We start from the raw sequence: 12356 nt of genomic DNA, 5'->3' as shown, positions 1-12356 counted from the left end.
AAATTGGCTAGTTTACCGTTTGCAAATCACTTCGTCAGCAGATGATACGAAGCAACCAACGCCAGATCTATGCAGTGTAGCTAAGTTTCAGCTAGCTGGCTAACCTTAGCTTGCTCGCTAACGTTATGGCTAGAAAAAGACTACCTGAGTGGATCTGTTAGTTGGCTAGCTTGCCAAGTTACTCCACTAGTTAACGTCCATGATACTAACTTATGTATTTTGACAAATTGATATTGATTTTAGGCAACATTAAACGATGCAAAGCAAATGTGTAGTAACGTTATAGGGTTGGTTTTTTTGGGAGTGATTTTTGTCATTTTATTTGGCTGATTGAGAGCCGCTGCAATTTATATAGCGCCAAATCACATCCGTACGGTGTGTAACGTTACAGCCAGAATATTTTCACACCTAACTCGGTGGATTATGGATTTATTTCGACCAAAACGGAGTTGGCGATTGTTGGAACAGTGGAAAGAGTTACCAAGAGGGTTTTGGTGAGTTTTAGTTTGTTACTTGCAAACGGTAAGCTAGTTTGTATCTCGGAGCCAATGGTCCAAATAGAATACAGGAAGTAACGTTCTTCTAAATATGATTATAAATCACAGTAAATCAGTCTGGTGTGTGTCATTTCACTGTTTTGGCAACAGGATGCTGCCTGCTGTTTACTTAACCGCCACCGGTGTCATTAAACTTTATTTCCTTTTGCTTAAACCGCACCTCTACTCCGATGCCAGTGCTGCAGTGAATGTGTGACAGTGTGAGATTTCTAATGATTAATAAACAGGATTGCTCTGGCATTCTTTGTAATGCCCTACTGTGCAGTATGTTGAGCCATGAAACACAGGAGTATGGCGCGCAAAAACTGGTAAGATGTTCCATTGTGACGATATGGATGTTAAAATTCTGTGTGTAGCCCCCTCAAACCATAAAGGTTGAGTGTTGGGTTGCAGAGGCATACTTTCTTACAAGCCCTCCTCACTGAGCGAAGAGGATAACAGAGATATGAGAAAAATGCCAAAAAGGTCAAGTCGGGCTCCCAGTCTGTTCACCATAAAAGCACAAAGCTCCACTTTGGAAATCCAGTGAGGGGAGACAAGAGAGTATGACTTCATTTTGGACATGTGCTTCAAAGTCAGCAGCAGTGTGCACCAAATTTAAATCCAAACATACGTGACTCTGACGGTGGTTGCGTTTGTTTACTGCAGTGTCAGGAATGTATCATGGTTGTGTGGAAAACTAATGGACTATCTGTGGTGAAAGTTGGGAAAATTGGGATGTCCCAGTTAGAGCTGAATTCCCTGTGGTTCTTTTGAAACTGTTGATTGAATTTCACTTTGTAATATGTAATATATGCCATCTGGTGTAACGAGGGAGATCAGAGAATTAACATGAACGGAGGGGTATAGGGTAATCCAACTGCTATTGTACTCATGCCAAGGTGTGTCACTTTGGCACCAGTACGGTAAGGTAACACTGATAACCTGTATTTTTTTAGCGGTTGATGGAACACTAGCTGCATCAAACAGCCAATATTTGGCCTTTGACGTGTTCACTGTGTTTAAGCACTTTTAGCACTTTTGATTCCCATTTGGTCCCAAGCTTGGTTGTTCAAACATCACAATTCAGTCTGTATTTGCAAAACGTTACCACTTTCCCAAGCGTAAAAAACTTGGATGTTGGCATCTCAAACACTACATTCATCCAAAAAACATAACTTGAAATGGGTTTATGCTTTTAACACCTTCCAAAGTAAGCAAAATTGTACATTGGCATGATGAGAGGGGAACAATAAAAGACAAACACAATGGTGTAGCCAAACAGCAGGCACTCACGAAAGGGAAGTATAGCTGACATGACTCACTCCCTCTTGGCTACTCCTCGTGAGGAAGAGAAAAAAGAAGTGGCGGGGGGGGAAAAAATCATATGAACATCTCCAAATCTAAGCCTCAAATCTGGATCTGTGCTTCCTGTCCTGACCACGAATGACTCACAAAAGGCTATTACATGGGGAGAGGATAACGTTCGGTGCCTGCTCTCTGTAGGCGCTGGACTCTGATGCTTAATAAAATAAAACCAATGAAAATGAGCCCACAAGCCTAACAATCTCAAGCATTGGAATAAACGCGATGGATCAACGAGCATGCTCAAAAACCTTCCAAAAAATACATGTTAAATGTACTAATAAACTGCGTTTACTGGCAAGTCCACCCACTTTTTATGCTCTTTCTCTCTGTGCAGTAGCTGGGAACAGTGGGCAAAGAGTCCAGAGTAACACCAAAGAGTCTTTGTCCAAAACTTGGTTTACTGCAGAGAGGAAAACTTGTGGACTGCAGGGCCTGTGAAAAGCAGGTATGATGGCAGAGGATTGGAATGCGCCAAAATGGGCAAATGGAGCAAAGAAAGACAAGGAACGGGAGGGGAGTGACTGTAAAAGGGTGGAGGCGTGCAGATAGGGAAAGAGAGGGCGTTTGCAGGGTGAATAGGAGAGAGAGGCATGGCAACAGGACAGTGGTGGTGATAGGTGAGTGGTGGGAGAGCTGGGGAGGTGAAGGGGTGGTGCAAAAGTTCTGTTAGACAAAAATAACTCGGAAAAAAATGATGAAAGCATATTTAAAGTATTATAGCATTTTGGGAAATACACTCATTTGCAGCCGAGAGTTACAGCGTCTCAATACGAGTGGTTTCAGCAGCGTTTTTCAGTTGCACTATACAGGTTTAAATGTGCTCGGAAGAGTATTTCTACACTTCAAATACCTTCCGTTTTATCGTCTCATCTGACTCAGCAAGAAGTAGATTAAGCCCGTCTCCCAAAGTGTAAAACCATTCCTTTAAAGACAAGAGGTTTTAGCATGACAACAGCAGTTAATCACAGGCAATAGGGGGTGCAACAGAGCGCCATAAGCAGAGAGAAAACTGCAAGGCGAGAGAGAGAGTGGAGAGAGAGAGAGAGAGCTCTCACAACCTCACAAACTGTCTCTCATGCAAACAGTGAGTTAGGGAATACAAACGTGGATTATGGGCTAAGCAGCAGGAGTAGAATGAAGTGAAAGTGCAATAAAAAAAAAAAAAACGAGAGTCAGAGCCAAACAAGAGCTTAAGTGTGGAGGGAGAGTCAGATTTATGGGTCTCGGGGAAGAATGTGAGGTGTCCAATTCCTCACTTGTCTTCTGTCCACAACCCATAATCCTGCTCTCAGAAGCTGGCTGAAAAGGAGGTATTTTAACCTGATCAGACTTGCTTGCTATATGGCCTTTCATCTTCAGTGCCAAAGCTTTGTGCGCAAAGCCACTGGTCACTTTATCTAAAGGAAAGGGAAAAAGTACTTTTCTACACAGAAAATCTCCTCTTTGGATGCACGTTTGCCGGTGAAAGTCTGTGCTGCCGGAACAGCACTCTCACTCCTGTTGGTCCAGGGTGAAACATACTGTTGGAGGACTTCAATCAAGAAAATAAGTCCCGGGATAGTGTGTGAAATCTGGTGTTGCTTTAATATGTTTCAAATAAAGACGTGCAAGTCTTAAACAAAATATTGTTTTCTTACTGTTTTATTACAATTTTTTTTCTTTTGTAATATTTAATCTACTTTATTCTGTAAAATAATAAGTAAAATACCAGTCCTTCTATGAATTATCTTCATATTGGCACTGCTCTATTCTATTTAATTTTCCTTACTTATTTTGTATTTTATCTTATCATTTGTTACATAACTGCTTACTTTCAGTGAACTACCACACCCGGTTCAATAATTCAGTCAGACATTTGGAGTGAATTATGGCCTGACCCACACAAAGAGGGCCTGTCAGGGAGTGGCCTGTGTGTGTGAGTGTGTGTGTGTGTGGGTGGGGGGGGGCGCATTCAGAGGGGAAACCTGTGCTGGACTATGGGCATTATCTAATCTATTTCTGGCGAATCGTCTGTCCCATTCTTTTAAAGGGGACCTGTTATGCTCATTTCCAGCTCTACATTTTTATTCTGGGACTCCACTAGAGTAGCTTTGCATGATTCACAGTTCAAAAAAAAAGTCCATTTTATAGTGGCCCTTCATGCTGCCCCTCAGTTCACCCTCTGTCTGAAACAAGCCGTTTGAGCTCCTGTCTCTTTCAGAATCAGAATCAGAATCAGAATCAGAAATACTTTATTGATCCCCGGGGGGAAATTGTACAGTACCTGTGCTCCCATTCAAGAGTAGAAAGTAGCATAATTTAGAACTAAAAGTTTGTACAAAATATAAAAATAAGAAATACAAAATACAAAATATACACATTTACAGTATTTAAGTGAAATGAGGTGAAATGAAAAATGAAATGAAAATACAAAAAATACACATTTACAGTATTTAAGTGAAATGAGGTGAAATGAAAAATGAAATGAAAATACAAAATATACACATTTACAGTATTTAAGTGAAATGAGGTAAAAATATATACAATAACAATGTATATGTATGTATGTGTTGCACTTTAAGGCCCCGCTCCCTAACAGCCCACTTTCTTCTGATTGGCCAGCTCCCTGAAGCCTACGGAGGGCCAGCACGCACTGCCAAGTTTCCTAATGGACAGATAGCTTTAAAGTAACCGCTGACTGTAGCCGCCGTTAGCTCAGTTAGCCGTGCAGCTAGCAGTCCTATTAGCTTAGCTGACTCTGCCCAGGCTGGGAGCTTGGACCACCGGGGAGTTTTCAGGCCCAGGCACAGAGAGTCACATGGTTAGAGTCAGCTAGCTAATAGGAACGCTAGCTACACGGCTAACTGAGCTAACGGCAGCTACAGTTACCAGTAATTACCTATTACTTAAGCAACAAGTAAAGCCATCAGTCCATCAAGGAACTAACTTTCTTTCACAACCAAAAACCACATGCAGACACAAACACATAACAAGAGCGCTTGACCAAACTAGTCCAACGCAGACAAACACTGAACTGTGCTGAGTGTAATCTGTCACATCCGGTCACACAGGCTAATATGAAACACACCCACACACAGGTGATGATGTTGTAGCGACGATGACAGACGTGAATCTATTTAAGTTTGTCAACTAACAGGTTAAACAAACTGTCTGAATTGGATCAACACTGGGTTTGCTTATTGTCGAGTGAGTGTGTGTGTATGTGTGTTTGTGTGTCAAAGGGAAAAAGGTTAACGTCCAGGATCATTTTCCTGTTTAGATTTAGGAAGATAATATTTTTTTTCATTGTTGACTACCGAGCAATGCTTTAGAGAACTGACATACAAGACAAGATGAGCGCGCACACTGTCTCCACATGGTTTGAGTTTGTTAACGCTGGGTTTGAGTTTGAGAGGCTGGGTTTCGTTGTGTAACAAAATTATGTAACTCTCATGACTTTACATTTTGCCTTTATACGCTGAAAGTGTTGCTCATCCAATACGGGACTTTGCATTTAAACTGAATCATGATGAACAGTTGATTTGCCTTCAGTCCAACAATTTGCACTAATTTCATTTCATTTTATTTGCATAACTAATCATCCATTCTATCGCAATAACACGGCCTCTGTAGTGATGATGAATGGAATTGATGAACAGCGCGCGTGTGTTTGAACGGGCTTCCGTATGAGAGCGCACGGTTTGTGAGGCTCTGTGTCAACTATCACATGACTGCCGCTGATAGTTCAACACCTTTTGTGGTCCCTCTCCCGACAGTGTCAATTATTGATGTGGGTTCTACACCTGGCCAGTGTGTTAACGCTCTCACACCCAGCCATGAATACATAAAAGTGCCTTTCACAACTTTGCATTTCAGCCTTATCTAAAAAATATGAGGCTTTGTTAAGACGAAGTACACACCCTGCTTAAAGAACCTGAGTGGTGCAACAGTGTTTGGCAGTTATCAAACTGGAACCATTGCAGAGTTTTCTCTTTCATTAGTGTTCTGCAGATACTTGCTGCTGCAGTATTTGGAAGAAATAAAATGTGTACATTATCATCCCACCGCTGCCAGTCATTTGTGTAATCCCCCCCCCCCCCCGAGGATCAATAAAGTATGTGTGATTCTGATTCTGCTGTTGCTACCACCAGCACTGATAGCACAGTGTAATTGTTTTACACAAGTCATTTTGGTTTGCACCTATTTTGTTATTTTGTGGCTCTAGTAAAATCTTCTGGTGCTTTTCCACCAGATTTGTATCTCAAATAAAAGTGCAAAGGGCAATTTTCACAGCCCAGTATCACAGGAATTACTTCCAAATGGGAGGATTCCCCAACTCATGATTTATGTCCAATGCCAACATTCAGTGTCAAAGCAGGCTGTAGAGACCTTTATGCAGCGAAAGCAAATGCATTATTTTATCCCCCCCCCCCCTCCTTTGCGTCAAAACCCACTCCAACTCTGTCTCTGATAGGCGCTAACTCGAACCCTTCCCTAACCTTAACCAAACTAACCAATGGAGGCAACGACTACTAGCCAATTTGTAGGCCAACCTGGAAGTTAGCATCGCCCTGGATCCCTCGACAAAAAGCCAAAGGGATTTTTCCATGGGATTTTGGATTATTACAGAAAATAAGTTCTGTTGCTAACAAAAGTTGTATGAAAGTAAATAAAAAGTATGATACTTACACGTTCTGTTCAGTGAGATAATCTTCACAAACAAAGACCACTTTTGATTTGATTTTTGAAGTGTAAATGGAATCGCCAGAAGTAAAACAATATTGTTAGGCTATACACAAACTACACCACGGTTGCATTACTTCAACGTCACCACCACTAAGCTTCACTTTTAAGAGAATATAGATAGATATAGATGGGGTATCTACTGACGTATATTATGTCGTAGAACAAAACGTGTAAATCTCTTAAGCTTGTGTTCACCACAGACCTTATTTTGAGCATCTAATCAACATGAACATCATGGCTACCCGCTTGTCCAAATCGGACCAAGCATACATCCCCTTTGCTACAGCTGGCTCTAGGTTCTAGCAAGGTAATTAGGGATGTTGTCCATGGGAGAGCAGTATGTGAAGACGGGGATTGTAAAGAAAGCCTGAGGATGATGATGATGAGGAGTCCATTTTGCAGGCATTCATGCTTTTTTCGTCACGTTAAGGACATGGAGAATATGAAATATTATTCAAAGAATGTTGTGATTGTTGTTAATATTACATTGTGTGAGTGAATGGGTGAATGAGACTTTGGGAACCGCAAAGGTTGAAAAGCGCTAGGGGGATTTATGTGCATGTGTAACGTCTTTTGGCAGAACAGAGACACAGAGCTCGAGGTGCAATTCAAAAAGTGTTTACTAAAGAATCAGGCAGCCCAACACGAGCAAACAAATCACGCGTGGAGCAGACAAAATCCAAAAACCAAAGAGACTAACACTAGGTATGCCTGGAAAGTGATGAACACACAAGGAAGAACAAAGACAGCCTGGTAAGGGAGCAGTGAAACTGGGGGGAGTATGTAACAGGGTTAACTGAGGACAAGACCGGGGACAGGTAAGTGGTTGCAGGTGTGGATAATCAGAGGCTGGAGAAACACGAGGGAAGGAACTGAAACAACAGAAGAGGTCAGTACCAAAATAAAACAGGAAACACAACAGGCAAAGACTAAGAGGATGTTACAATGTGTACATGCATTGGAATGTATTATACATAGGTGTTTTATTGTCTTCTAAAATGTCGATTTTACTCAAAAAGAGACAAATAGGTATTTTGAATGCTGTATTTTAATATTTATCATATTGTACATTTGTGTTGTGTGCTCCTTTAAATCTTCCCTTCAGAGACGTCGGCCTTGACTCACCTCACGGTCCATTAAACTTTCAGCTGCTTTTAGAGGCCATGAGAGGAGCCGATGTGATCCGCCTGTATGTTCATCCTGCTCCGGCCTCTTTTCCCGCACCGTAGCGCTTCCAGGATGGCGCTTACGCCTCTGGTCACCGAAACTGCAAAAATGAGCTGGTCACATACAGCAGCCGAGGGCTGTGTCCAGCTCTTGGCATCGAGTGTTCACAGTTCAAGCCACTGCGCATGCAGTTAGGGAGGAAAAGTAAACCAGGAAGACAGGTTTAACAACAAGAGTTTGTGGCCTCGGGGAGAATACCTGGAGATCAGGTAGGAAAGGTCCTGCTGATAGTTACGCACAAAGAGAATTGTAGTTGTAGTTACTCTCTCTCTGGACAAAGGACATACAAAATAATAAGTCTTTAAGATGTAAAGGGATAAAATCAAATAGCTCATGGCAGAGTGAGGGGAGGGGTGCAGCGTGCAGACCTGTTATTTCCTACTCAGTCAGTATGCTGTGTTGAGATAACAGTTGGACCCTTTTTTTTTTATCAGCGTGTCGGAATGCACGGTTTATTTTCACTGTGAGGCATTGTTTTGGAAACCAGTCACAACACCTTTAATGTCGCTGGTTCCCCTGCCGCTGATAAAAACATTGATTCCGAGAACACACCCACAGACACACACACACACACCCACACCCACCCACGCTTTTGCATTCCCACAGAGGCACTTTCTGTTCTCCACTGGATGTCTCTCTCTCTCTCTCTCTCTCTCTCTCTCTCTCTCTCACACACACACACACACAGATTAAATCGCTCAATACTAACTCACATCAGATAAGCCCACATAGGCACTAGGAGTGGAGCCGAACATTACACAATAAAGGACAGCCTACACTGAGGGGAGGAGTGCAAAGGTCTGGAGAGATTAAAGTTGGGCGGATAATCATGTCCCTCACCTGACACTTCACCTGTGCACCAAACACCTGCACTGTAGCGCCCCCTTCTGCTGTGGCTGCTCCTATAAAATGGGGAGCCACTGAAAAGTGTGCACACATTTTCATCGAACCACCATCTTTTCATTCTGAATAGAAAATTCCATTTGTGATGGGTTTCAGTCAAATGTTGCAGATTTCAGTAAGCATTTCTGTTTGTGCATTATTTCCAGCTGTCTGCTCGGCACAGTGGCAAAAGAAAATGCAGTCATTGTGTGGCCCAGCTGCATGTGTTTGCATGTAATCCGACACCATTCATTTCATGGCTTCCTTGGGAGATTTGCGCATCGGAGGAACGAGATCCTGGGGATGTTAAGTCTACAGTGAAGAGAATAGGCTGGATGTTTGCAGCAGTGAGCAACGTTTCCTATTTTGGAGGGAAGTTGTAGGTCTGTCCAATGAGTCAATGAGTCAGCTGCTACGCCACGTTTCCATGGAGACTGGTGCGTCCCCACACCCATCGTTTCACAGAGGACTGGCGCAGGCATCCATGACTAAGTGGTTACATCCAGCTGCTGTTCACAGTAGCTCAATGGCTCTCAAACTGGGGAGTGGGCAGACCCAACGTTGCATGACTATGATTCATGTGGTGACATAAACAAACAAAAGTGCTCTGATGCTAGCAAGGCTATTTCGCCAACCTGAATCTTTTGCTTATTTCAGTCACCTGTATTGTTAATGGTTGATGAAAATGAAATATTTTGCTGGGGAGGGGCGGCATGAACTTTTTTCGGCTACTGAAAGGAGGCGTGACAGAAAAAGCTTGAGAACTCAAGGCCTCTCTGTTTGTTATTGAGTAGCCTAAACCATTGATCAATTATTGAGGAGTAAGGGTTGTGTGTCGTCAACAAAAAGCAAACAAATGTCTGTCATGTGACTGATAATTTCAGGATAACCTGCTTTTAGTTTGGATATGATTGTTTCAATAATTATTCACAAGCAAAATAGCGACAAACTAAAAAATCACTGGATCGAAATTGAGTCAATTTGCTATTTTGACCCAAATTGGGTCAAAGTGTTAGTGTTATTCTTTATATTACTCTTTGGTGATTTACCCACACTAACACACGGTGAACTGTATAATATACTCTAGTTCTGTTCAACATGACATGTCACTATTTGTTACCGATTGTTAATAATAAGTGTATCCTTAGTAGTTTCGAATGTCATATGCACATCGTTACTAATAATAAATACAGCAAATTTCAACAACATTTCCAGAAAATTGGAAAAAACCCAAATAATTTAATGGAAACACACCAATATTTAAGGTAAAACTTGCTTGCTGTGTCAAATACTGGGTTAAAGCAACCATATTTCCATTAAATCTACATAAAGTAAAAAAACAAACAAACAGTTACATAAAAATAACAACATTATCACTGGGTCAAAATAAGCCATTGATACTGGGTTATGTGTATTGACCCAAAGTGGGTCCATTTTGACCCGGTGATATTTAGTGTGTATAAAACAAAATATAATAAAAAATATAATAAAGTAAAATAAGGCTTAGGGTTCATTTATTTATTTTATAAAAATAAAATAGCAACCACATGATGAGTTTTACACCCCTATGTTTGCGGCCTGTAAATCCCCCCCCCCCCCCCCCCACTGAACTCAAACCTAGAATTTAATGACTAATCTTGTCTTCCTTCCTCCACTGTTCCCCTGACAGTATTGTGTTACTGGTCAGAAAGCTGTCCTTGCGCAGACACGTTCTTATCAGTCCTCTTGTTATGTTTATGTACAAACAGCACATTCCTGTGGGGGAGACAGGCGTACAGAGGAGGATCCAAGCCCAGCTCTGCAGCTGGAAGGTCAGGAGGAGGAGGAGGAAGGAGCAGGGGAGGTAAAGAGGGAGGAAAAAAGAAAATACAAAGGAAATGAGGCCTAACAATATTGCTCCCAAGATCTGGTTGGAATAGGGTGGAGGAAGAGAGGGACAGACAGAGTGGTTCGGAGATAGATGGCCATGGGAGGAAAAACTGAGCAGAGACAGAAAACACAGCAAAATGTAATCTGTAGTTACAGCTTGATGGGAGAGGAGAAAACATAAAGGAGATAGTAGTAGAAGCAAATGAGACCAAGGGACCAGAATTACAACTAGCAGATGAAAGGGGACACAAAGAAGACAGGGTGAAAAAAAGAAAATCCTCAAGTGAAAAGAGAGAGTTTCAAGCACGGGGGAAGTGAGACAGTTTCGAGAGGGAAAGGAAAGAGGGAGGCCCGAGTCTGGTAACTTCTGCATTCCTCCACACAGTCTCTGGTCATCATCAGCCACTCCTAGGTCAAGAGAAAAGGCAAATTGACACAAACTCCACGCCCCAGAATTTACACATACAGACGGCAAGAAGACACACGAGCAAATATGCACACATAAAAAATGAACACAAATGGATGCACCCATGCACACACAAATGCAGGGACGTCTGCATGTGAATGATGACAGCCGTGCACACATGAACACAGACACTCACAAGCACCCAGACAAACAAAGAGACACGTATGCAAGTACGCACACAGATACTCGCATTGTACAGAATGTACACACCGAACAACGACGTCAGGAGTATGTGGGTCAATGTTGTGGGTGGGATTTGTGCCTCCAACTGACAGTGTCAGTACTGTAATGCAATTGATATCTTAATCAATTGCGATATCTGTGTGGGTAGGTATTAAAATAGTTCCAAAAATCACTTCAATTCGAACGGCAGCTGAATGATCGTCCACTATCACAGACACATTTCCAATGTCGCAATAAAATCATGAGGGTTTTGCTGGAGTCGGGGCACCTCCCATCATCTCGATCACTTGACGCAAAGTGGTCAGTCAGTCTTTTTCTCGTCTCAACGTTCCGATAAAATCAAACCATATGCCATATGTAACAACATGCAACAATTTACATGTATTACATGTAGATCACTTAAAAAATGAGACCCTCCCCGACTTTCTCGGTTGCCTGTGGACTGATTTCTGTGTGAAGGGCTCAGGACTTTTTCCAAAGGAGGTTATGTGCACTCCCGAGTCCTGTGGTCAGCTCAGTTCGCACCAAAAGACCGGCACCCGCCAAAACACAGAGCTAATTCATCCAGACTCCCAGGTCTCATCTGGCTGGTCAACTGGCTAGCTTGTCATTTATCAGCTAGCTCCATGCAGCTAACTTACAGCTAGCTGGCCAACATTAGCTTTCTCGCTTACAATATGGCTAGCAAGATACTACCTGATAACTGATCCATGATACTAATTTATGTATTATGACAAATGGCGTTGATTTTAGCCAACAATAAATGATGCAAGGGTAAAAAGCAAAGGTGTATTAACGTTACAGTGTTGTTTCTTTGGGAGGTGATTTTCTATTTGGCAGATTGAGAGCCGCTGCTCTGCTACAGGCTCTCGGTCGGCGAGCTAACCCAGACAGGCAGCAGGGGAACACAGTGTGTACCATATTTTTACATCTAACTCGGTGGATTTTGGATTTATTTCGACCAAAACAGAGTCGGTGATTGTTGGGACAGTGGAAAGACTTACCAAGATGGTCTTGGTGAGTTACAGTTAGTTTTTGCCGCATTTGAATGAAGTGTGCAAGTCTTAGTCCGGTGGAAGAGAGAAACTTGAATTCAGAAG

Source organism: Enoplosus armatus, chromosome 8, assembly GCF_043641665.1.
Source record: "Enoplosus armatus isolate fEnoArm2 chromosome 8, fEnoArm2.hap1, whole genome shotgun sequence".
Taxonomy (NCBI): Eukaryota; Metazoa; Chordata; class Actinopteri; order Centrarchiformes; family Enoplosidae; genus Enoplosus; species Enoplosus armatus.
Note: the sequence above shows the minus strand (reverse complement) of the source record.